This window comes from Sciurus vulgaris (assembly GCF_902686455.1).
Source record: "Sciurus vulgaris genome assembly, chromosome: 7".
In the NCBI taxonomy this organism is placed as follows: domain Eukaryota; kingdom Metazoa; phylum Chordata; class Mammalia; order Rodentia; family Sciuridae; genus Sciurus; species Sciurus vulgaris.
The window spans coordinates 118,907,462-118,932,647 of NC_136467.1; the positions used below are offsets into that span (position 1 = coordinate 118,907,462).

The following is a 25,186-nucleotide window of genomic DNA, read 5'->3' on the forward strand; positions in this document are numbered from 1 at the left end:
CTCATTCATTTTAACCTCAAACTAGTTCTTATTCAGAATAAAAATATTAGAAATCATTCAAAGTTATACATATCCTTTTAAAACAAGGGTTTTTTTCTAATTATAAAAGGTATAATTTAGAAAATAAGAAAAATTTGGATTATATTTCCAACTCTTTAGTTTGAAAAATTTCAAATGAATTGTTACAGTTTGGATCTTAAAATGTCCCCTAAAGCCCATGTACTAAATAAAGTTTTGATTCCCAGGGTGACACTACTGGTAGGTGTAGAACCCTTCAGAGGGGGTGCTGAGTGGAGAGTCCTTAGGTCACTGAGAGTATGCCTTTGAAGGGCATTGTGGGACCCTGGTTCCTTCCTTGTTCTCTTTTTGTTTCCTGGTCATGAGGTGAGCAGTTTAGCTACACCACATACTCCTGCCATATATACTGCCTCACCCTAAGCCCCCAAAATAAGGCCTTTTGATCATGGATTGAAACTTCCAAAACTGTGAGCCAAAATAAATATTTTCTCTTTCTAAGATGATAACCTCAGATATTTTGTTATAGCAATGGAAAGCTGAGTGATATAAAAACAGAACACAGATAAGCAGAGCAATCTACTCAGTTGTAAACACTGAGACAACAGATTTATGTAGAACTTCTTAACAAAGCCAAAAGGGAAAAACAACATGTTATATAATTCATATTGCCTATGAAAAGGAAACACACCTGTTACTCAAGAGTAGTCAAATATTTCATGACTGTATTCAGAGAAAATTCTCTTGTGTTCACAGAAAGACCACAGAGTGATATCATATACTACAATCCTACAGTAAATACATTGGTAAGTTCTGTGAGCTGATTTCTAGAATCCCTCATGTAAGCAGAAGGCACATGGTCTGAAGGTAGCAGTCTGGAGGTTAAGAGACTAGATTCTAGCATCCAACTATCTGGATCTGAATCTGGCTCTATCACTTATTAATTATGCAATAACTCTGAGTGACTATTTAGCTTTTCTTTTTTTTGATTGGTTCTGGTGCTGGGGATCGAACCCAGGGCCTCATGTATGTTGAGCAAGTGATCTCTCACTGAGCCACATCCTAAGCCCTTGATTTATAAAATACCATGATAAACAGTACCAATTACTTCACAGGGCTGTTCTGAAGCTTAAGTGAGTGAATGCCCATAGCACACTTAAACTCAGGTAACAGGTACAGCAACGATGTACCTCGCACATACTAAGCACTGTTATTATTGAAGTAAATGCCAGTCAGAGGATGGGCACTTAAATCAACTAAGGACGTGAGGGAAGGCATTCTGGAGAGAGGACACCTGTGCTGGATCTAATTTCAGTCTACTACTTAACAGTTTTGACCCTGGCCAAATAATTTAAATTTTGCTCTCCATTTGCTAATAGTGAGATGTCAATGGCTGATACAATAAGCTAATGTGTAAGAAATTAAGTGTGATGATATGTAAGGATTAGATAAGCAAATGTACCAAAACATGGCATTTATAACACTGAATATGCTTCCTCTTGGATCTTATGAAATAATAAATTATTGCATTCTTGCATTCAACTTCATTTGTGGCCATTTTTTCAATTAAAAAATTTAATTTTAGAAACAAGTTGTATGTAAACATTCATTCAGATTACAACCAAATACTTGAAAGTAATATTAAGTGACATCACTGGCTCAGCACACTCTCCTGGTCTTTTTCATCCTCACACTTTCGTACGTTCTTGTCCATTTTTGAGGTGTCCTGTGTGCACCTGACAGTGTAGGAAAGTATGATATCCTGACTTCACTAGGCAGAACAGAATGGTCCCTCTGAATCACTTTAAACAACACTCATTTCACCTCATAGTCTATTACAGTACCGGGTATACTGCATTATATTTACGTTTATACCTTGATTTTTTAAGAAAAAGAACTTATGGCAACTACTACACATATGTGTTTATCTCTGTGAAATATGAGTTTCTGGAAGTGAGTTTCTGGAGTAACTGTGTCATCGTCATAGAATCTGGGCAGAAGTTGGCTTGTCAATATATTGACTTGCAAAGTTTTCTGAAATGATCTGAGTGGGATTTGAAGTGTGCTGTTATAAGTAATAAATTAATGGAAAGCTGGGGAGATTATATCTTCTCCCTGATTCATATCATCAGTGCTTAGGGATTAATTGAACAATTATATGTTAATGTCCTTCATATCTGGTTTATTTTCCTAATTCATAGATCTGTGGACTTTGACTATTTATTGGACATTTCCCTCTAACTGTGGAGGCTGCCTCCCTCAGGTCACATTTATATTACCGTAGTTCATGGTGGGCCTAATAAATTGTTCCCTTCTTTTCTAGATTAATGAGAATGAAACAGGAAACCAACTACCATCTTTATTACTGTTAGCTTCCTATTGTTGTAACACATGACTACAAATTTAGTGGCTTAAAACCATACCTTACAGTTCCATAGGTTAGAAGTCCTAAAATCAAAGTGTTGACAGAACTGTATTCCTTCTGGGAGTTCTAGGGAAGAATACATTTCATTGCCTTTTCAGCTTCTAGGGGATGTCTGCATACCTGGGATATCCCCAACCCCTGCACTTGGGAATCAAAACCAGGTCCTTACACATATATGAGGCAAGAACTCTACCACTGAGCTACACTCCCAGCCCTCCTTGGATCTATCTTGGAGGTCAACAGTGAAGCATTTTCAAATCTGTTTCTCTGACCTCTGCTTCCATCTCCTTCTCCGACATTGCTGCCTCTAGCCCAGCCATTCATTTAGCATGACCTCTCTGCCTTTGAAAAGGCTTTTTGCCATGCAGTGTGACATATTCACAGGTTCTGGAGATTAGGGTGCATCATCATTGTTGGTCCATTTTTTCTATATAACTGACAAAGCTGGTATTTGATATCACCTGCGGACAGAGAGTTTCCTAATGTTATACTCTGGAGTTAAACAGGCTTACTTGCTTTGTATCCCTGGTCTAGAAACCTTTACCACCACTCTCCCCCTGCTTCTGCAGAAGGGAGGAGGGGAGAACACCAGGATAGTTTCCTGAAGGCAACTCTTTTTTAAGAGAGAGGACAGTTTCTCCTTTTAAGTTGATCAACAGGAAATCACTCTTACAGGGAGGAGTGAGTTGGGGATCTGAGCACTGAGAAGTCTGTACTAATGGATGCCACTCCCTACAGAAGGAGATACTGCTAGTGGAGAAAAAGTGTTTCCAAAAGAAACATATCCACATCTGAACCCATCATCCTACCCCACATGTCACTGACACTACCTAGTATCTTAGACACCTGTGGATAATACACACTTATTTTTCTTCCCGTTTTGCTAAATATTACCACCAGCACCTACACTAGAAATTACTCATTTATCCTCTACCCAGTGCTGGCAATTGTAACATTGCTAATCCCTTAGTTAAGGTTCTCAACACTTGTCTGAAAGACTGCAATGGCCTCAAACTGAGTCTCCCTGGCCCAAGACTTGCTCTTTCCATCCACTTTCACTTCCTGACGCTTCCTTTCCCTGGGAATTAAATCCTTCCTAATTAGTCTTCCCAGATCCCTGCGCTTGGGCCCCCAGCTTGCCTAGGAGGAAGTGACTTCCAAGGGGAGCTGACTCTCCAGTATCAGCCAGGCCCAGACCTGATTTGCTTCCAAACTGCTGTGACTCCAGAGTCTATACTCCCCACTGCTTTTGTGCTTACCACCTTCTCACGAGAAAGGTATTTTAAAATCCAATGGGCTTCACCATTGATATAGTATCTTTGCACACGCTATTTCGTTTTAGCCTCAAAACTTTCTGGTGTGGGCAGGACGGATATTATTAGTCCCACTTACAGAATGAGGAAACTGAGGCGTGGCAATTCAAGCCTCGGTCCATCACACCCTGCTGCTAAATTAACGAATGCCACTCAGCCCCTTCGGATCCCACTCCTTGGAGAACCTTCCTGCATCTCGAAGAACTTGCCGATCCGGTCCGCGCGGGTCTGGACGAGGTCACGGCTCTCTCCGCAGGTGCCCTGGACCTTCCCATCCGCACTGACGCGCATCGGTGACGCTATACAGTGACGTGTGGTGACGTGACTTACTCGGAGCCAGGTGCCGGCAGGGCGGCCACACCCTGGGGGACCCTGCTTAGCAGGGGCAGCGGGTCTGGGCGGCGGGGGAAAGCCGCAGAACCCGCCCTGGGCCACTAGCGGCCCTAGCCCCGGCGGCCAGCCCACCCGCCGACAGTCGGTTGCTAAGTGACGCCAGCGCGCATAGGCGCGTGCGCGGCCACGGCGGTGTGCGTGAGATCGGACGCGCGCCGCGGCGGCGGCGGCGGCGGCGGCGAGGACGGCAGCGAGGACGGCAGCGACGGCAGCGACCTAGGGGGCGGTGGCTGCGAGGCGGGTGCGCAGCCAGCGGAAGAGGCGTCTGTGCCGGCGGCTAGGTCGCAGAGGAACATCGTTGGGGTGAGTAGCCGGGACCTCGCAGGGGAGGTGGGGCCTGGCCGCACCTGCTGCGCGGGCCCGGGGCGCGAGTACGCGCGCCCCCACCGTACCCGCGCGCGCCGCTCCCCGCCCTCTGCCGCTTTTTCCGGGGGCGGGGAAGGAGCGCGGACGGGGGCTGACGAGGGTCAATTCCGGGGCCCGGCTCCTGGGAAGCGGTAGCTGGAGGCCAGGGGAGGCTCCTAATCCTGGAATGTGTAGTGGGGAGTAGGTGTGTACCGTTTCGAGGTGGCTCTGCCTGGCTTTCCAAACAGGAGTTCGAATTAGAAGCCCAGGTTCCCCAGCAGCCCCACATCCTGCCTGAGGAGCGGTTGCGTGACACCTACAGGAGGCTAAACCGGAGGCCCCCAGGGTTGGGGGTGGGAAAGTCCGGGACTGCTGGGGCCTTCATCGCCCTGCCGTCTCATCTCCGAGTGGGAGCCGGTTGTTATGGAGAGAGTTGTGAATCAGTGCCTGCGTGAGCGTCAGACACACCCACGACCTGGGGAAGGCGACCTGTCAGTGTAGATACCGGCGGTCAACCTGTTGCCTGCACTTTTCCAGCCTCACGTGTATGTCCACGTGCTTCTTTGGCATTTTATCACAGTGTTGCTACAGATTTCGAGGCCAAGGGGCTGATACACGTCCTCAGTTGTTACTTCCTCCCCATTGACTCAAATCTGCTGTTACATGTCCCAGAACCATGCTGTGCTTTTGTCATCATTAAGGCCAAGAAACTATGGAAGCATTATTGTTATTTTTCCTAAAAGAAGTATAGCCTTGGCATTTACCAGGCAGAAAACAGATTGTATTCAACGTGTAGGCATGATTGGAGAAGCTAGAGTGTAGCGGTGCCCCTAATCATCAGACTAGTGCTATCTTCTCAGTGGGCCTGATTCCATCGGAGGTAGTTGTGTGTTGCTTATAGTTACCATTCTTGGGAGGAGGGAGTATTGGAGATAGAAAAGAAGTCAGTTCCCCCCCCCCCCCCCCCCGTAACTAAGGCATTGCCTAGAATCTGAAAAGATAGACTACTGAAATTTAATCAAGATTTGTACAAGAGCATTGAGGAGTATAATGTAAAAGTTTTCATCTAGTTCTAAAATTCTGCAATTCAGTTTAAATAGAGGATCTGTAAAGTATGTTACCCAAGATTCTTATGTCTTGGAACCAGTAAACCTTGTTTGGTAATGCTTAAAGTACTCAGAATTAAAACTCTTCCTCTCTGAACTCCAATACCTGTTAGAACAGGAATTGTCCATATAACCTTGCCATATCTCCAGCACCTAGACAAGTGCTTGCCACAGAGTAGGCACAGAATACATATTCATTATGGATCACACTCTGCATAAGTGGTGTATCTGTACAGAAAACATTTTCTGCCATCCTTTGTGTCCTTAATACATTAATACATGCTCTTTCTGTCAAGTGTTATGCTAGCTTTTGGAGGAAGATTGTGGGGTTGCAAATGACATGGAAGACCTGGCTCTTTTCCTTCAAGGGCAAACAGTCTAGCTAATAAAAGAAAGCAGGTACATAAAAAACAATTATGAAACCAAATGAGGTGGTATGTAAACAGTTATGTGAGGACTATAAGTACAGTAGAGATTTAGAAAATCATGTGGTCTGATTTACAGAACTCTTTGGAAGAGGTAAGACTTGAGCTGGTCTTTGTTATTTGTTTATTTATTTACTTATTTATTTATTTTGGTACCGGGGATTGAATCCAGGAGTACTTAACCACTAAGCCACATCCCCAGTCCTCCTTTGCATTTTCGGTCTTGAGACAGGGTCTCCCTTAGTTGCCTCCGGCATCACTGAGTTGCTGAGGCTGTCCTGGAACTTGCAGTCCTCCTGCCTCAGCCTTCCAAGTCACTGGGATTACAGGTGTGCACCACCATACCTAGCTTGAGCTGATCTTTGAAAAAAGTGTAAAATTTTGAATTAGAAAAGAGATCCTAAATGTGCTGAGAAATTGAGGTGAATTTGGTTATTGGCAGGATGTATTGAGGAGACTTATATGACTGGAGCAGACGTTCTCAGGGGGACTATTATAAAGTTCAACAGGGTGGCAAGGGAAAGTGGTAAAGAGTAAGGCAGCCTATTAACATCCCATTGATAACAAGATAGAGCTTGCATGCAGGGTGGAGTGGAGGTTGTGTTAGAGCAAAGTTAAGATAAAAATAAGTGTTATTCTTAAAGGATATTCCTTCCAGTCAAACTAGTAACAAGTTGTTAGGTACTTTTGATTTTGATTACTATTTGGAATAAAAGCCTCACTAATGTGCATGTATTTTAGGTAGTAGTACATATCTCTGTTTCTAAAACCTACTTGATGGTGCTTAGGGCTTCTGTTGTAAATTTACTGAAATGATGTACCCAAAGTAGTCATCCAACCATACTCAGTGACAGTTTTACTTGGAATTATATCTCATTGTGGCCTGTGAGGCCTATATTACTGCTGATCCTATAAAAACAAAAACAAACAAAACAAATATTGTTAGTTGGGAAAGGAGTCTATCTGAAGGATACTAAAAAATATTGATAAAGAGATCGGATAATAAAGATGCTGCTGCTGAATATTGAACCTTTTTGTGTTATGTAAAAATTCTTTTGAGTGGTGTGTAAACTTGCATTTGAATTGCTAACCAAGATGTAAAGTTACACAGCTAATGTTGAATTATTTAATGACTCAGCAAGTATTTATTGGGTGCTGGCTATGACTAGCCACGCTATTGGGCATTGGGAAGACGTAGTATTCCCCTGACATGTAAGTGTTCATCAGAGATCAATTACTAGTCATTCCATGTTGTGATTAGTTAATCAGTTTTGGAATGAGTAAAGTGGTGGGGGAATAGATAGATCATTTGGGGATAATAATTAATAGGAAAAGCTTTGAGAGAAGAGAATGGGACTGGGGTTGTAGCTCAGTGGTAGAGCACTTGGCTGGCATGTATGAGGCACTGGGTTTGATCCTCTGCACCACATGTAAATAAATAAAATAAAGGCATTGTGTCCATCTACAACTAAAAAAATATTAAAAAAAAAAAAAAAAAAAGAGAAGAGAATGGAAGTTAGCTCTGAAGGTTAACTAGATCTTTGCCACCCGTAAAGGGGAAGAGAGCATTCGAGGCAGAGGGGACAGTACAATGTTGCTGAAGATCAAAATTGAGTGGTTTATTGTTTGAAATATCTAGAGTTGTTTCTTATGGGCTTAATGCATGATAGTAGTGTTAGAGAAAGGAAAGATGTTTCTATTTATTTATTTTTTATGTGGTGCTGAGAATCGAACCCAGAGCCTCACATGTGCCAGGCAAGCGCTATACCTCTGAGCCACAACCCCAGCCCCAGGAAAGATGTTTTGGTAGTCAAATTATAAGGGGATCTTCAACCATCCTAAAAGTCTAGAGATTTGCCCCCCACCTCCCTGTTTAATTGGCACAGAGAGCCATGAAAAGAGCAGCAGATGAGAAAGTTAAGTGACAATTGGGAGCAGATTGCATTAGAATGGCCTCTCTCTGAAGTGGGGGTGGATAGATTATAGAGACATTTAGATGTTAAGATCTTTAAATTTTATGACATCTAGAGGGAGGCAGAGGGAGAAGTCAAAGATGACATGTCTACCTTGAGCAACTGGGTGATTATGATGACATTAAATTAGCAAATACAGGAGGAGAAATAGGTTTACATTGGAGTGAAGAAATGGTGTCATGTTAATTTAAAGATGTCTGTGAGGAGTTTATAGGGATTCACTGGGTAATTGGGGATTCTTCAGAGTTTACAAGAGGATTATAAACAGTTGTAATGTAAATGACAACTGAGGCTGTGGGAGTAGCATTCTTCTAGAAAGCATATTGTGCAGTAGTTAACTTCATGTCCTTTGAAGTTAAGAAGACCTCAGTTCAAATCTGTGTTATGCCATTTATTGGTTGAATGACCTTGAGCAAATTATTTAACATCTCTAACCCTCATCTAAATTAAAGAATCATGGAGAGAATGGTAATGTGTGCACAGTGATTAGCACAATGCCTGGGTTATAAGTGTTGAATAATTGGCAGGTGTTGATATTATTAATATTGGTAGCAGAGGTAGTAGAATAAGGTCCAACTACCCAGAAAATGGAAATGAGAACCAGAAAAGACAATGAATGGAAATTCTGAAAACCAACACTTAATGTCACTGTTTAAACTTAGATCAGTTCTTGTCTAGATCAGTCGTTACTGTTTTGCATTTCTATAGCAGAATACCAGAGACTAGGTAATATATAAAGAATGGAAATTTATTTCCTGACATTTCTGGAAGCAGGATTAGGGAGAGTTTACAATAAGGTAGATGAGATGGGCAAAACCCAATGGAAAGAAACAGGAAGAAGTGTAATTACAGAAACATGGATGTAGAGGAATATGAATTTAAGAATTTCTGCTTGAGTCTTACATGCCATATATACTGAGGACTTCTGGCAAATATTAGTTCTTTTCTCTGATAGAAGTTGTAAGGGAGTTTCACTATAAAAGGAAATCAAATAGTGGTTGTGCAGATTTACACACACATTTGTAAAGGAATTTTAGGAGTTAATGGAAACTTCCTGACAAGCACCACCGTGCTTCCTAGGTGCTTGTTCTTTCTCATTTATTTTCTCAACCAGTATTCATTAATCATTTACTATTTCCCTAGAAACTGTGTGGCATGGAGAAATGATAATTGCTCTGGACACCTGAGACTACCTTTAGTTAGGGGAAATGCAGGTGCATATGTGTGTTTTGTCAGGGGAAGATGCCTGACTTTTATAAGCTTAAGACTATAATGATATGAATAGACATAGAGGACTTGAAGTCAAATTCATTCAGTGTTATGTATGCAAGGAACCATGAAGATTACAGGGATATATAGATTTTTTTTTTGCAATCAAATTTGTAATTTGATAGAAGAGAGAAAACACATTTGGAGTGCTACAAAGAATATGATAAGTCTATATAAGCATTAACTATAGACTAGGTACTTAATGCTTGTGGAGTGGCTAGGTGTACGGTTTTGATTTCAACTTGTAAGCCATTTGATGTTTTAGAAATTATAACAAATCATCAGTTCACATTAACTTTTGGGGTTGCCTTTTACATCTGAATATAACAAAAATATTCTGCTGGCATATGTCCTTGTTTTCTTGATCTGGGAGATATATTCACCATGCAGTTTGTTAGCCAGTGTTCTGTTACTATAACAAATACCTGTGGTAAAACAACTTAAGAGAAAAAGTTTGTTTGGTCTTACAGTTTTAAAGGTTCCAGATTGAGTAGACCCATTACTTTTAGGCTTCCTATGGAGGGGACAAGCACATCATGGCTAGAGAGAGACCAGGGTCCCAAAGTCCCTTTTTTAGGGTAGGCTCCCAGTGATATAAAGCTTCCACTAGTCCACCACCTCCTAGTAATGCCACAGATGGGAAACCAAGCCGTGAACACATGGGCTTTTGATAATATTTGAAATCTAACTATAGTATGTATATAGGCAAAAGGGTTGTTATGGTTTGGATTTTAAATATCTAAATATCCTCCCAAAGGCTCAGATGTTAAAGCCTTGGTCACCAGCCTGTGGCATTATTGGAAGATAGTGGAACTTGTGTGAGATGGGGCTACTAGAAGGAAGTTATGTCATTCAGTGTGTGCCCTCAAAGGGGATATTGGGACTCTGGCCCCTTCCTGTTTCAGTCTTAGCTGCCTGGCCACCATGAGGTATAAGCAGCTTTGCTCCACCACTCAGTCCCTACTGTGAGGTAGTGTCACCACAGGCTGCTGTGCACTGTGTAAATGATGTGAAATCATGAATCTAAATAAATCTTTCCTGCTTTTAATTTTCTCAGGTATTTTGTCACAGTGAAGCCTTTTTTTTTTTTTTTTTTTTTTTTTTAATATATTACTTCATCTTTTTTTTTTTCTTTTGGTACTGGGAATTGAACCCAGGGGAGCTTTACCATTGAGCTACATCCCCTGTCCTTTTAATTTTTTTTTTTTTTTTTTAATGGTGGCTAGGCTTGAACTTGTGAGTTTCTTGTTTCAGCCTCCTGAGTAACTGGACTACAGGTGTGCACCATGACACTTGGCTATATATTATTTAATTCTTTCAATAACCTTGTAAATTTGAACATATCTCCATCATACTAATAAAGCAACTCTGTTCCAGAATGGGGAGAACAGTTTATCTGTAGTTTGTGGCCAGTGAGAAATGGCACTGGGTTTCATCCCCAAATTTGAACTCTGGAGGCAGTGCTCTTTCTAGTTCCTAACAACTCCTGGTTTCAGCCTGGGGTTCTAGCATGCAAATGTCCTGATGGAGAATATAATCTCACTTCTGATGATTTAGAAAAAGTTTGTGGAGGAAGTTAGAATTTTAGTAATTGCTCAAAGATATTAACTAGGGATAGAAGGAAAAGGGAGCTGGACAATTAAAGGCCCCAAAGCTGATTCTCCTGTGAAGAGATGCCATGTTTGATGCACAGCATTTTTAGTAGACTGACAGGCAATTTGTGATAAACATTCACATTTCCTACTTCTTATAGACATGTACAAAATCTTCTAGAGGATGAAGTGTAGTTTTTTAAGCTAATGACATTTAAAATAAATTCAGAATTTTTAAGCCCTTAAAACCTCACCACAAATAATGTAATATTTGAGATTTCCCAGCTAATCTCCCTCTGTCCACACCACTTATTTCTTCCATTAAAATGTTTATTTTTAAATCTATTCATAAAATAAGTGTTTTCTATTTATGGGCTACTATTGTTATTCTGGTTTGATTCATTCCTTGCAGTTTGACTGAGTCCCTCTCTTTGATTCTATTTTCTACATTCCTGGAAATATGGACTGTGATTATCATCATAAATAACAGTTGATTTCATGTAATTCTACAATAAATATTTCTATGAAATTATAATTCTGCAAATAGAATAGCTTTTAAATACTGCATTCTTTGTTTATTGCTAGTAAATTATTCTCAGACTTAGTTATTTACAACAAATAGTTTTTTTTCTTTTTCTTTTTTTTCATTGTAAACAAATGGAATACATGTTGTTTCTCTGTTTGTACATGGCGTAAAGGCATACCATTTGTGTAGTCATAAATTTACGTAGGGTATTGTTGTTTGATTCATTCTGTTATTTTTTCCCTTACCCCCACCCCGCCCACCCTTCTTTCCCCTCTATACAGACCTTCCTTCCTCCATTCTTGCCCCCCTCCCTAACCCTAACTCTAACCCTAACACTAACCCCCTCCCTCCCTGCATTATGTGTCCTCATCCACTTATTAGCGATATCATTCGACCTTTGGTTTTTTGAGATTGGCTTATCTCACTTAGCATGATATTCTCCAATTTCATCCATTTGCCTGCAAATGCCATAATTTTATCATTCTTTATGGCTGAGTAATATTCCATTGTATATATATACCACAGTTTCTTTATCCATTCATCAATTGAAGGACATCTAGGTTGGTTCCACAATCTGGCTATTGTGAATTGAGCAGCTATGAACATTGATGTGGCTGTATCTCTGTAGTATGCTGATTTTAAGTCCTTTGGGTATAGGCCAAGGAGTGGGATAGCTGGGTCAAATGGTGGTTCCATTCCAAGTTTTCTAAGAAATCTCCACACTGCTTTCCAGAGTGGCTGCACTAATTTGTGGCCCCACCAGCAATGTATGAGTGTACCTTTCTCCCCACATCCTCGCCAACACCTGTTGTTGCTTGTATTCTTGATAATCGTCATTCTAATTGGGGTGAGATGGAATCTTAGGGTGGTTTTGATTTGCATTTCTCTTATTACTAGAGATGTTGAACATTTTTCCATATGTTTGTGGATTGCTTGTAGATCTTCTGTGAAGTGTCTGTTCATTTCCTTAGCCCATTTGTCGATTGGATTATTTGCATTCTTGGTGTAGAGTTTTTTGAGTTCTTTATAGATTCTGGAGATTAGTGCTCTATCTGAAGTATGATTGGCAAAGATTTTTCTCCCACTCTGTAGGCTCTTTCTTCACATTGCTGATAGTTTCCTTTTCTGAGAGAAAGCTTTTTAGTTTGAATCTATCCCAGTTATTGATTCTTGCTTTTATTTCTTGTGCTATGGGAGTTCTGTTGAGGAAGTCTGGTCCTAAGCCGACATGTTGAAGATCTGGACCTACTTTTTCTTCTATAATTTTCAGGGTCTCTGGTCTGATTCTGAGGTCCTTAATCCATTTTGAGTTTAGTTTTGTGCATGGTGAGAGATATGGGTTTAGTTTCATTCTGTTGCATATGGATTTCCAATTCTCCCAGCACCATTTGTTGAAGAGGCAATCTTTTCTCCATTGCATATTTTTGGCCCCTTTGTCTAGTATAAGAAAATTGTATTTATTTGGGTTTGTGTCCATGTCCTCTATTCTGTACCATTGATCTACCTGCCTATTTTGGTGCCAATACCATGCCGTTTTTGTTACTATTGCTTTGTAGTACAGTTGAAGATCTGGTATTGCGATACCCCCTGTTTCACTCTTTTTGCTAAGGATTGCTTTAGCTATTCTGGGTTTCTTATTCTTCCAGATGAATTTCATGATTGCTTGCTCTATTTCTGTAAGGTACGTCATTGGAATTTTAATTGGAATTGCATTGAATCTGTATAGCACTTTAGGTAGTATGGCCATTTTGACAATATTAATTCTTCCTATCCAAGAACATGGGAGATCTTTCCATCTTCTAAGGTTTTCTTTAATTTCTTTCATTAGTGTACTGTAGTTCTCATTGTAGAGGTCTTTCACCTCTTTTGTGAGATTGGTTCCCAAGTATTTTATTTTTTTGGAGGCTATTGTGAATGGGGTAGTTTTCCTGATTATTCTTTCCAAGGATTCATCACTTATGTATAAACATTAGATTTATGTGCATTGATCTTATATCCCGCTACTTTACTGAATTCACTTATGAGTTCTAAAAGTTTTCTGGTGGAATTTCCTGGTTCCTCTAAGTATATAATCATATCATCAGCAACTAGGGATAGTTTGAGTTCTTCTTTTCCTATTCATATCCTTTTAATTTCCTTGGTCTGTCTAATTGCTCTGGCTAGAGTTTCAAGGACGATATTGAATAGAAGTGGTGAAAGAGGGCATCCCTGCCTTGTTCCAGTTTTTAGGGGGAATGCTTTCAGTTTTTCACCATTTAGAATGATATTAGCCATGGGCTTAGCATAGATGGCCTTTATAATGTTAAGGAATGTTCCCACTATCCCTATTTTTTCTAGTGTTTTGAGCATGAAGGGGTGCTGTATTTTATCAAATGCTTTTTCTGCATCTATTGAAATAATCATGTGATTCTTGACTTTAAGTCTATTGATATGGTGAATTACATTTATTGATTTCCTGATGTTGAACCAACCTTGCATCCCTGGGATGAAACCCACTTGATCATGGTGCACTATCTTTTTAATATGTTTTTGTATGCGATTTGCTAAAATTTTGTTGAGAATTTTTGCGTCGATGTTCATTAAGGATATTGGTCGGAAATTTTCTTTCCTTGATGTGTCTCTGTCTGGTTTAGGTATCAGTGTGATATTGGCTTCATAGAATGAGTTTGGGAGGGTTCCTTCCTCTTCTATTTTATGGAATACTTTGAGAAGTATTGGAATGAGCTCTTCTTTCAAGGTTTTGTAGAACTCGGCTGAGAACCCATCTGGTCCTGGACTTTTCTTTGTTGGTAGGCTTTTGATGACTTCTTCTATTTCATTACTTGAAATTGGTCTATTTAAATTGTGTATGTCCTCCTCGTTCAATTTAGGCAATTCATATGTCTCTAGGAACCTGTTGATGTCTTCAAAATTTTCTATTTTGTTGGAGTATAGATTTTCAAAATAGCTTCTAATTATGTTTTGTATTTCAATCGTGTCTGTTGTGATATTTCCTTGTTCATTCCGAATTTTAGTGATTTGGGTTTTCTCTCGTCTTCTCTTTGTTAGTGTGGCTAAAGGTTTATCAATTTTGTTTTTCAAAGAACCAACTACTTATTTTGTCAGTTTTTTGTATTGTTTCTTTTGTTTCAATTTCGTTGATTTCAGCTCTGAGTTTAACTATTTCCTGTCTTCTACTACTTTTGGTGCTGGTCTGTTCTTTTTCTAGGGCTTTGAGCTGTAGTGTTAGCTCTTTTATTTGTTGAGTTTTACTTCTTTTATTAAATGTGCTCCATGAAATAAATTTCCCTCTAAGTACTGCTTTCATAGTGTCCCAGAGATTTTGATCTGATGTTTCTTTGTTCTCATTTACCTCTAAGAATTTTTTAATTTCCTTTCTAATATCTTCTGTTATCCATTCATCATATAATAGCATATTGTTTAATCTCCAGGTGTTGGAATTGTTTCTGTTTTTTACTCTTTCATTTATTTCTGACTTCAATCCATTATGATCTGATAGAATACAAGGTAGTGTCTCTATCTTCTTATATTTGCTAACATTAGCTTTGTGGAATAATATATGGTCTATTTTAGAGAAGGATCCATGTGCTGCTGAGAAGAAAGTGTATTCGCTCTTACTTGGATGGTATATTCTATAAATGTCCGTTAAGTCTAAATTATTGATTGTGTTATTGAGATCTATGGTTTCTTTGTTCAATTTTTGTTTGGAAGATCTATCCAGTGGTGAGAGAGTTGTGTTAAAATCACCTAGTATTATTGTGTTATGGTCTATTTGGTTTCTGAAATTGAGAAGGATTTGTTTGACATACATGGATGAGCCACTGTTTGGAGCATAGATGTTTATGATTGTTATATCTTGCTGATTTATGCTTCCCTTAAGCAGTATGAAATGTCCTTCTTTATCCCTTCTGACTAACTTTGACTTGAAGTCCACATTATCTGAAATGAGGATGGATACTCCGGCTTTTTTGCTGAGTCCATGTGCATGGTATGTTTTTCCCCATCCTTTCACCTTTAGTCTGTGAGTATCTTTTTCTATGAGGTGAGTCTCTTGCAGGCAACATATTGTTGGATCTTTCTTTTTAATCCAATCTGCCAGTCTATTTCTTTTGATTGATGAATTCAGGCCGTTAACATTCAGGGTTATTATTGAGATATGATTTGGTTTCCCAGTCATTTGGTTCATTTTTTAAATTTTATTTATTTATTTATTTATTTATTTATTTACTTATTTGACACAACTTGGTTCGTCCTTTATTTGACAATTTCTTTAGGATAATTCTTCCCTTTGCTAATTTGCTTCTTTGTTTTTCATCTCTTCCTCATGGAATATTTTGCTGAGAATGTTCTGTAATGCTGGCTTTCTTTTTGTAAATTCTTTTAGCTTTTGTTTATCATGGAAGGATTTTATTTCATCGTCAAATGTGAAGGTAAGTTTTGCTGGGTATAAGATTCTTGGTTGGCATCCATTTTCTTTCAGGGTTTGAAAAATGTTGTTCCAGGCCCTTCTAGCTTTTAGGGTCTGGATTGAAAAATCTGTTGATATTCGTATTGGTTTTCCCCTGAATGTAATTTGGTTCTTTTCTCTCACAGCCTTTAAAATTCTCTTTATTTTGTATGTTAGGTATTTTCATTATAATGTGCCTTGGTGTGGGTCTGTTGTAATTTTGTGTATTTGGAGTCCTATAAGCCTCTTGAACTTGATTTTCCATTTCATTCTTCAGATTTGGGAAATTTTCTGATATTATTTTATTGTAGAGATTGTTTATTCCTTTGGTTTGTTTCTCTAAGCCTTCCTCAATCCCAATAATTCTTAAATTTGGCCTTTTCGTGATATCCCATAGTTCTTGTAGTTTCTGTTCATGATTTTTTACCATCTTCTCTGTTTGTTCAACCTTTTTTTCAAGGTTAAATATTTTGTCTTCAGTATCTGAGGTTCTGTCTTCCAGGTGTTCTATCCTATTGGATATGCTTTCTATGGAGTTCTTAATTTGATTTATTGTTTCCTTCATTTCAAAGATTTCTGTTTGGTTATTTTTCAGTATCTCTAACTCTTTATTGAAATGATCTTTTGCTTCCTGTATGTGCTCTTTTAACTGTCGATTGGTGCGATCATTCAGTGCCTGCATTTGCTCTTTCATCTCATCATTCAGTGCCTGCATTTGCTCTTTCATCTCATCGTTTGCTTCCCTGATCATTTTAATTATGTACATTCTGAACTCCTTTTCTGTCATTTCTTCTGCCATGCTGTCATTGGGTTTTACTGATGTGACATCTAGATTTGTTTGGGGCATTTTCTTCCCTTGTTTTCTCATATTGTTCAGGTATCAGTGGACCGCTGAGATATTGCAGATTTCCTCTATTGACTTACAATGTTCCTGAAGATTTCTAGTATATCCCCTCTTAGCCTTTAGTAGGCTGAAGTCTTGGAGGAAGTTGATAGCGCGGTGCTCCACAAGGAAGCTGCCTCTCTAGGGGTGGTAGCCTTCAGGTGGGGTATATTCCCTGCTAGTGGGCAGAGGTGCCTCCACTTGTTGACCAATGGTCATCCAAAGGGGAACTAGGCTGCGGGCTGAGGCAAGGACTGTTTGGGCCTGTGTCTCTGGTTTTACCGTTCTTGTGGGAAAACCTCACCTGGCAGGAAAGATTCACCTGGTGGGGAGGTCTCACTGGTCAGTTCCCCTCCTAGAGGTTCCCCTCAATCTACAGCTACTGCCTGGGCTGGGCTGCCTTCCTCTGCAACGTTCCCAGGGGCCTGGACCTACCTCCTGGTTCTGGGAGCCTCACCCTTCGCAGACGAGTCTCCTTAGGCTGCCCCTCCTCAGAGAATCTGCCTTCAGTCCTGGAACCTTCGCTCAGCCACTAAGCGTGTCTCTGTGCAGCTCTTCCACCAAGAAGCCTCCTAGGCCCTGGGACCTTGCTCTGCACCTAATCGCCTGGCTATGTGGTCCCTCCTCTGAGCAGCCACTTGGAGCCCTGTACAATCGCTCTGAGTCCCAGTGACCCGCCGCACGCCTCTTCCTCCAGACAGCCGCCTGGTGTTCTGGTGCGGTCACTAGGAGTTCAAGTAACTCACTGCGTGCCTCCTCCTCCCGCCAACTGCGCGTAGCCCTGGGCAGTCACTCCAAGTCCAAGTGACCCGCCCCGTTCTCCTCCTCCTCCAGGTAGCCCCCCAGGTGTTCAGGAGTGGTCACTCTGAGTCGCTCTGAGTCACTCTGAGTTGCTCTGAGTCCACGAGACCCACTGCACGCCTCCTCCGGGCAGCCGCCTGGAGCTCTGGTGCGGCCACTCGAGACCAAGCGACAGACCGCGCTCCTCCTCCTCGCAGCCCCCCGGTGTTCAGGAGCGGTCGCTTTGAGTCCAAACAACTCACCACTCGCCTCCTCCTCTGAGCAGCCACCTGGAGCTCCATCGCAGTCACTGCGAGTCCAAGCGACCCACCGCGCTCCTCCTCCTCCTCTGGGCAGGCCCCAGTGTTCAGGAATGGTCGCTTTGAGTCCAGACAGCTCGCCACGCGCGCAGCTCCTCCTCGGGCAACCGCCCGTAGCTCTGGTATAGTCACTCTGAATCCAAGCGGCCATATTCCTCCTCCTTCTCTGGGCAGGCCCCAGTGTTCAGGAATGGTCGCTTTGAGTCCAGACATCTCGCCACGCGCGCAGCTCCTCCTTGGGCAACCGCCCGTAGCTCTGGTATGGTCACTCTGAATCCAAGCGGCCATGTTCCTCCTCCTCCTCCTCCTCCTCCTCCGGGCAGGCCCCGGTGTTCAGGAGTGGTTGCTCTGAGTCCAAACAGCTCGCCGAGCAGCTCCTCCTCTGGCAACTGCCTGTAGCTCTGGTACAGTTGCTCTCAGTCTAAGCGCCTCGCCGCGCTGCTCCTCTTCCTCCGGGCAGGTCCTGGTGTCAGGAGTGGTTGCTCTGAGTCCAAACAACTCTCCTCGCAGCCCCTCCTCTGGGCCGCCACCTGGAGCCGCAGTGGTTGCTCCGAGTCCCAGCGCTGTGCTGAGCGGCCTCCTCTATGACGCTCCCAGTTGTCCGAGTTCACAGCTCCAGCGGAGGGAGGGGTGTCTCACCGGGCATCTCTACTTCACAAAGTTCCCTGCATTCCGGGACTACCACCCCATCCGGGTTGCCTCCCCAACGGGAGAGACTCACCCGGCTGCTTTGAGTTGGTCCCAAGTCTCTCAATATCTCCTCTTTTGAATCCTGAGTCCTGAGCAACATGAAATGCAGCCACCCTCTAGTCCACCATCTTGAAAACCAACAAATAGTTTTTATCTGACAATTTATGTGGGTCAGGAATTCAGGAGCTATTTAGTCAGGTAGATCTGGCTCAGAGTCATGGATGAGTTGTAGTCAAACTTTTGACCAGTGCTGCAGCTGTCATCTGAGGGTGTCATTGGGCTGGATGCTCTGCTCCTGAGAGGGTCTACTCAGATGATTGTTGGCAGGAGACCTCAGTTCCTTGCTGGCTGTTGGCAGAGGCCTCACATTTTTCTTAGGGTTGCTTGAGTGCCCTCAGAACATGTCTGCTGGCTTCATACAGAGCAGTGATTTAAGAGAGAGCAAGGAGTTTCATATGCTTTTTATGTTCTGTTTTGAACACATACTTTTTTATATATATATATATATATATTTTAGTTGTAAGTGGACACAGTACCTTTATTATAATTTTATGTGGTGCTGAGGATCGAACCCAGGGCCTCACCCATGCTAGGTGAGCACTGTAACACAACTCCAGCCCCCACATACATTTTTATTTCTGCTGTATTCTCTTTGTTATAAGTGAGTCACTAAGTCCAGTCCACATTCAAGATGAGGCAGTTAAGCTCCACCTTTTTGGGTGATGGATCAAAGAATTTGTGGATTTTAAAAAACTATGTGGACATATTTATAGACAACCATAAGTCTTTATTCATATGAAATAATTTTATCAGCTAAAATTGTCTCTTATGGCACATGCTTTAATTTTTCTGGAAAATGACAAAATATTGTATTCACAATATTTTCTGGAAATGCTTTTAAGAAAAGATTATGATTTAGCTAGGTTTGGTGGTTCACATCTGTAAACCCAGTGACTTGGGAGGCTGAGGCAGAAGGACCTCAAATTCATAGCCAGCCTGGGCAACTTAGTGAGACCTCATCTGAAAATAAAAAATATTTTTTAAAAAAGGGCTGGGGATGTAGCTGGGTGGTAGAGCACCTTGGATTCAATCTCCAGTATCTTCCCCCCCACCCTCAAATTGATGGTTTTTAAAATTTCAAGCAAATTTTCCTAAGTTACAGATTTGTGGTAGATTCCTTGAAGTTTTTATCTGTCACATTAGCTTTGGTGCTAATATAGCTAGAATGCTTTCATTTTTATTCTGTGTATAATTCTTATAAAATTTTATTTATACTTAATAGTTTTAATAATTAATCTAAAATATAACATTTCTAGGTAAGGTAATTCACCTTTCAAACTTCTAGAAAAAAAGTACTTGCGCAACCACTGTCTGAAGGCACACATTTCAATTTCATAGTGACTTTGGCAGATGAGTCCTTTAATTTATATTTAAGTCCTTTGGGTACTTCACAATTTTTTTTTTCCTTGCATAAGATTCTAAGTAAGATGCATCGTATTCCAAATCTCATTTTCCTTAGAAGGTATATATAGAACATAATTGGTTTCATCAGGAGAACTTTTCAGAACATACCATAGTTAGGTTTATATTTTGACACTTCTTAGATGTTAATCAGATCTTAACTTCACTACCTATGCGCACAGCTAGTATCAGTTATCTGATTACTTTTTTCTTTCTTTAAATTTTAACCTAATCTTATAGAAAAGTTGCAAGAATAGTAAAAAGAATTTTCTGTGACCTTCACATCTCCCCTGATGTTGACATTTTATCACATTTGTTTTATCCTTTCTCAGATTCCCCTGAATTGTTTTATGTTGCAGCTATAAATGCCCAATCCTTCAGTGTGCATTTTCTAAACACAGGAAGATCCTCTTACCACATAATCATCAAATACCACTATCCGTTCTATAGGCCTTAATCGTATTCCATCAGTTGTCCCAATTGGTTTATCCATTTATAGAAACAAAAGCAACAGAAACTGATTATGCAAAACAAGAAAAAAAAAAAGCTGTGAGATGCATGCGGTTGCTTTCCTTTGGTCTCCTTTAGTCTGGAACAGTTCTTTACAATCATAGTATGGACATTATGAAGCTGTAGGTCCTTCTGTTTTGACACAGTGTCTTTCATTTGAGGTTCACTGGTCATCCACTGGATCCACATTATACATTTTTGGCAGGAATACTATAGACATTATGTGTTTTTCTCTGTTTCATTTCAAGAGGCTGATGATGTTGTTTATCCCATTATTGAGCATGTTAACTTGGATTACTTAAGGTGGTCTGCCTGGTTTCTCCACTGTAGAATAATAGGATTATTCTTCAAGTTCACACCTGTTAATTTTAGCATCCATTGACATATCTTTCCTGAATCAATTGTTGTTGTGATTGTTGCCAGATTTTCTAATTTCATCATTTCTTTTACATTTATTAATTGGCTCTCCCTATTAATTAGTTGACTAGTTAGTTAATATCTCTATGATGTCATAGATGGATTCCTGGTTTTTTCAGTGGGTTATGATTCTTACTGTCTTTTTTTCTTCTTACTCACATTACCCTAGATTTGCCCAATGGGAACCGTTTGAAGCTGGCTTTGTATCTTTGTGAAATATTTCCATTATTCTTTTACCACGTCCTTATTTTCTGATATAAGATGGTCTAGGTTCATTTCAGTTATTTCTGAAAGGAGTCCTTGGTGGAAAAGTGTATGTATTTAGAAACAAGATCTCAGTGTTAGATGTGTCCGTAGCTACTGGGGTATAATTGCTTCTAGGCCCTTTTAATAAAGAACTATTGAGGGTGTGTGTGTGTATGTAGATACGTATCCATCCCACACGCTTCTATATTTTTGTACATTGCTATCTATATAAAAACCATCAGTTCACACTGACACCTCCTGTTCCAGTCCCACACCATAGGGTTTATTCTGTCTATTCTGCTTTACTTATTTGTAACACTTTTTTCTCCAGCACGGAGAACCTAGCTCCCTTTATCAGAGTATTTATTCATTTGCAACTTCTAATGTACCCAGAAAGTAGATTCAAAATTGCTAACCCATTCCTCTGTGAAAAAGAAATCCATTAACTAGAATTTGATGTTCTTTTGTAATGTTAACCTGTAGTTCAAATGGTGTGCTCCAAGGTTACAGGGATTAGTTCTCCCCCACCTTCCTTCAGCATTGCTGTTATTCATCTGAAATACAGTTTGGCTCATTTGATTTTGTTTGTATTTCATGTTAGGCTTCCTTTCCTCCACTTTTGTTAAATTTTTTTTGTTGTCCATTTTTTGTCTGTGAGACATTAACATAGTTCCAGAAGTTCAAAAGATTTCTCGAAGGGCTGGGATTGCAGATCTTCAACTTCAGCACATAAAGTGTTTTGTAAAACAGTTAAACCAATTATATAATTTTGTTTATTTTGAGCCTTACTTAGGTGAGGCCTGCTGATGTTCATACTATAGTTTCAGTACCTTGCTGAAGTCTAGAACTGAAGCAATCAAATGGAGAAATTCCCTTTGTAACCTCTCATCTAACATCAATTCATTACCTTTTTTAAAATTACTTTTTAAGGAGGTAATAAATAAGTATGGTAGAAAATTTAAAAATACATAAGGGATACAGTGAAAATTAAGTCTGTTAAACTCATTCCACAGTCATTTGGTTCCTCCTCCTGGAAACAGTATTATCACTGGTTCATTAATTTATTCAACAAATTTTTATTGACTACCTCTTTAATGCCAGGCATAGTTCTAGTGTTTGGGAATACAGAAGTGAACAAAATGGAACAAGACCTGCTTTTGTAGAGCGTCTCTTCTCTAAGGGGAGATTAACAGTAATAAAGTTTCTTGTGTATCAGAAATATTTCATGTACATATGGCATGTTTTAATTTTTTTTTTCTTTCTTGGTACCAGGAATTGAACCCAGGGGTACTTAACCACTGAGTCACATATCCAGCCCTTTTAATTTTTTTTTTTTTTTTTTTTTGGTTTTGAGACAGAGTCTCACTAAGTCGCTTAGGGCTTTGCTAAATTGCTGTGTCTGGCCTTGAAATTGCAATCCTTCCATCTCAGCCTCGGAGGTGCTGGGATTACAGGTGTATGCCACCACTCTTGGCTTAATGTTTGTTCTTAAACATAAATAACACCTTATTTTATTGAATCTTGCTTTTTTCTTGATATCATGGAGTCTATTCCATATCAGTACTTTACTGCCTACAGAGTAGAAAGTTCGCCATGATTTTCTTAATATAAATTAATCCTAAAATAGGCAAATTGGGATTATGAGAATTTAATTTTGCTAGTTTTATTTGAAACTCTTAATTTGGCTCATCAGCACCTCACTACATGTGCACCACCATTACTTGAAATTTCCTGGCCTGCATTAAAAGCACCACTGTGGAGCCATCTTTTCATTTACATACATATTTGGTGGTTTAGGGGAATTTCTCTCTGATAATTGGTGTTTTGTAGGAGTAATAATCCTTGTGTGCCTTTGCACTGTTTTCATTGATTCCTTTGCTCTCTTTATTATTCTGTCACCCTCAATTAAATGTTTAATTTTCTAAACATAAAAAATATTTATACTTTGTTAACTATGAAGTAATTATGTGCGATTTCTTTCAGTGGTAATTTAATTCTTTTGACATTGAGAAGTCTCCCCATGAGAGTTTGTCAGTTCCCCTAAGGCTGGAGAACTGTGTTTGCTACCTACCTCTCTCATCAGTTTTCCTAGAGCCTTCAATTAATTCTTTGTTGCCTGCACTTATTTATCAGTGATTGAGAAACTTCTGAAATCATTCACACCTTCTGTTTCAGGCTGGATGACAGCAAGGAGCACATAGTCATTAAGTGGAATGGTGAGTAGCTCCCACTCTCACTTCTCTTTCCACATAAGAAGTTGTGTTAGAGCCTGGTGTGGCTCCTAGGTGAAAATTAATCTAACTCAGGTGGATCTGGGGAAGAGATGGCCAGGCAGTTTCTCTTTCATTCACGGAATGTGTGTAGACCTCTTGCCAGGTTATAATAGGTATAGTGGGCACAAAGGTGAGTAAGTTATGGTCCATTCCCTCAAAGAATTCGTAATCTAGTGGGAGAGACAGTTTTAGAGTTAGATGTTTGTAATGTAAAACAGTAAAAGGATGTGATAGGAATATATCCAGAAGACTATTAACTTAGAATTTATATGCCAAAGATACTTAGTTAATGCTTTGAGGAGACAACTTAATAAGCTCTGGTGCTTAAGGAAGGCATCTTGGTGAAGGTGACACTTCACCAGGCTTACAAAATAAGGTCTTACCTATTTAGTGGGTGAAGGGAGAATGCATATTAGGCAGAGAGATGGCAAGGTATTTAAGGCTAAGTAACCATAACTAGCTTCGTGTTTCTGTAGTAGAATGTGAGAGGCACCTTGTCCTCAGAGAGGAGGCTGGAGTGGTAAGCAAGGTTGGTTTAAGGAGGGCCCCTTATCTAACCCTGTTGATGAACTTGTGTACTAATTAATAATGTGATCATTGTTAACTCTGGTTTGTTCCGCAGCTTAATAGTATGTGCCAGGAACTGGACTAAGTGCTTTTTAGGTATTTTCTCATTTAATCCTGTGGGACCATCCACAAGGGAAAATATAGAGGTTGAGGGACGTGTTCAAGGCCATGTCTAATGAGAGTAGAGATGGTCTGATCTGAGAGGTTTTTTTTGGGGGGAGGGGGGGCTACCGGAATTGAACTCAGGGGCACTTGACCACTGAGCCACATCCCCAGCCCTATTTTGTTTTTTATTTAGAGATAGGATCTCACTGAGTTGCTTAGCACCTTGCTCTTGCTGAGGGTGGCTTTGAACCTGTGATCCTTCTGCCTCAGCCTTCTGAGCCATTGGGATTACAGTGTGTGCCACCGCGCCTGGCTTGAGAGCTTAACTGGAGAATCATTAGAAAGGTGTTAAGCAGGGAGTAGCATGATTATTTTTTTTATTTTAGATTGATTATTCTGCAGACAAAATGGAGGTGGAATTAAGGGGGACAAAATAGGAGGCAGGGAAATGATTGGGACGCTCTTGAAGTTAATCCAGGCGAGGGGTAACTGAAACCTGAACTAGAAGTTATTAGATAGGTGTAAACATGATGAGTTTGAAGAATATTTAGGAGGTGAAATCAGAACTGATTAGATACGGTGGGGTCTGGGAGGAGGAGTCAAGGGAAACTTTCAGGCCTTTAGCATGGATTATTGTGCGGTGGTGCCTCTCTTAAAACAAAGGACACTGGAGTAAAAAAGACAGAGAGAGATGATTAGGCCGTGGAGGCTCCTCCCTTCACACAGCATTTAGTGAGCTTTCCCTTGCTCCTCTGCCCCAGGGGGAGTACTGCTGGTCTCCTCTGGAGGATGCTCCAGACAACTGAACCTCCCAACTCCTTGACCTTAGGCCTCCTAGCCTCCAGAACTATGATCGAGTAAATTTCTGTTCTTCATAAATTACCTGGTCTCACGTATTTTGTAAACAAACAAAAAACAGATAAAGGACGGTGGAGACAGATATGCATTAGGAGTGTTATGGGATTCTTGCAGAGAGACACGGGACACCATGGCATTCAGCAGGAAGCAGTGTTTATTTATGCCCACACAGGCTCAGTGGATTCTTATCCAAAGGCTGAGCATTTAGTGTAGGGAGGCATAGTCTGGTATACTCTTGCTAGTTTGC

At 40.5% G+C, this 25,186-nt stretch overlaps 1 protein-coding gene and 1 long non-coding RNA gene across 2 annotated transcripts in view; one reads left to right on the top strand and one right to left on the bottom strand.

Moving 5' to 3' along the window:
* Positions 1-893: 893 nt before the first annotated feature.
* On the bottom strand, positions 894-2,770 carry LOC306666350. Its single transcript, XR_013765277.1, has 2 exons — positions 2,634-2,770; positions 894-2,218 (listed from the first exon to the last, which is right to left on the bottom strand). It is a non-coding gene; the product is annotated as an uncharacterized lncRNA (long non-coding RNA).
* A 1,530-nt stretch (positions 2,771-4,300) lies between these two features.
* The window catches only part of BTBD9 (BTB domain containing 9), a 447,416-nt gene continuing 426,530 nt past the window's right edge, over positions 4,301-25,186 (top strand). Inside the window, 1 exon segment of the mRNA XM_079148343.1 lies at positions 4,301-4,449. The gene's annotated coding sequence lies outside the window, so the exon portion shown is untranslated.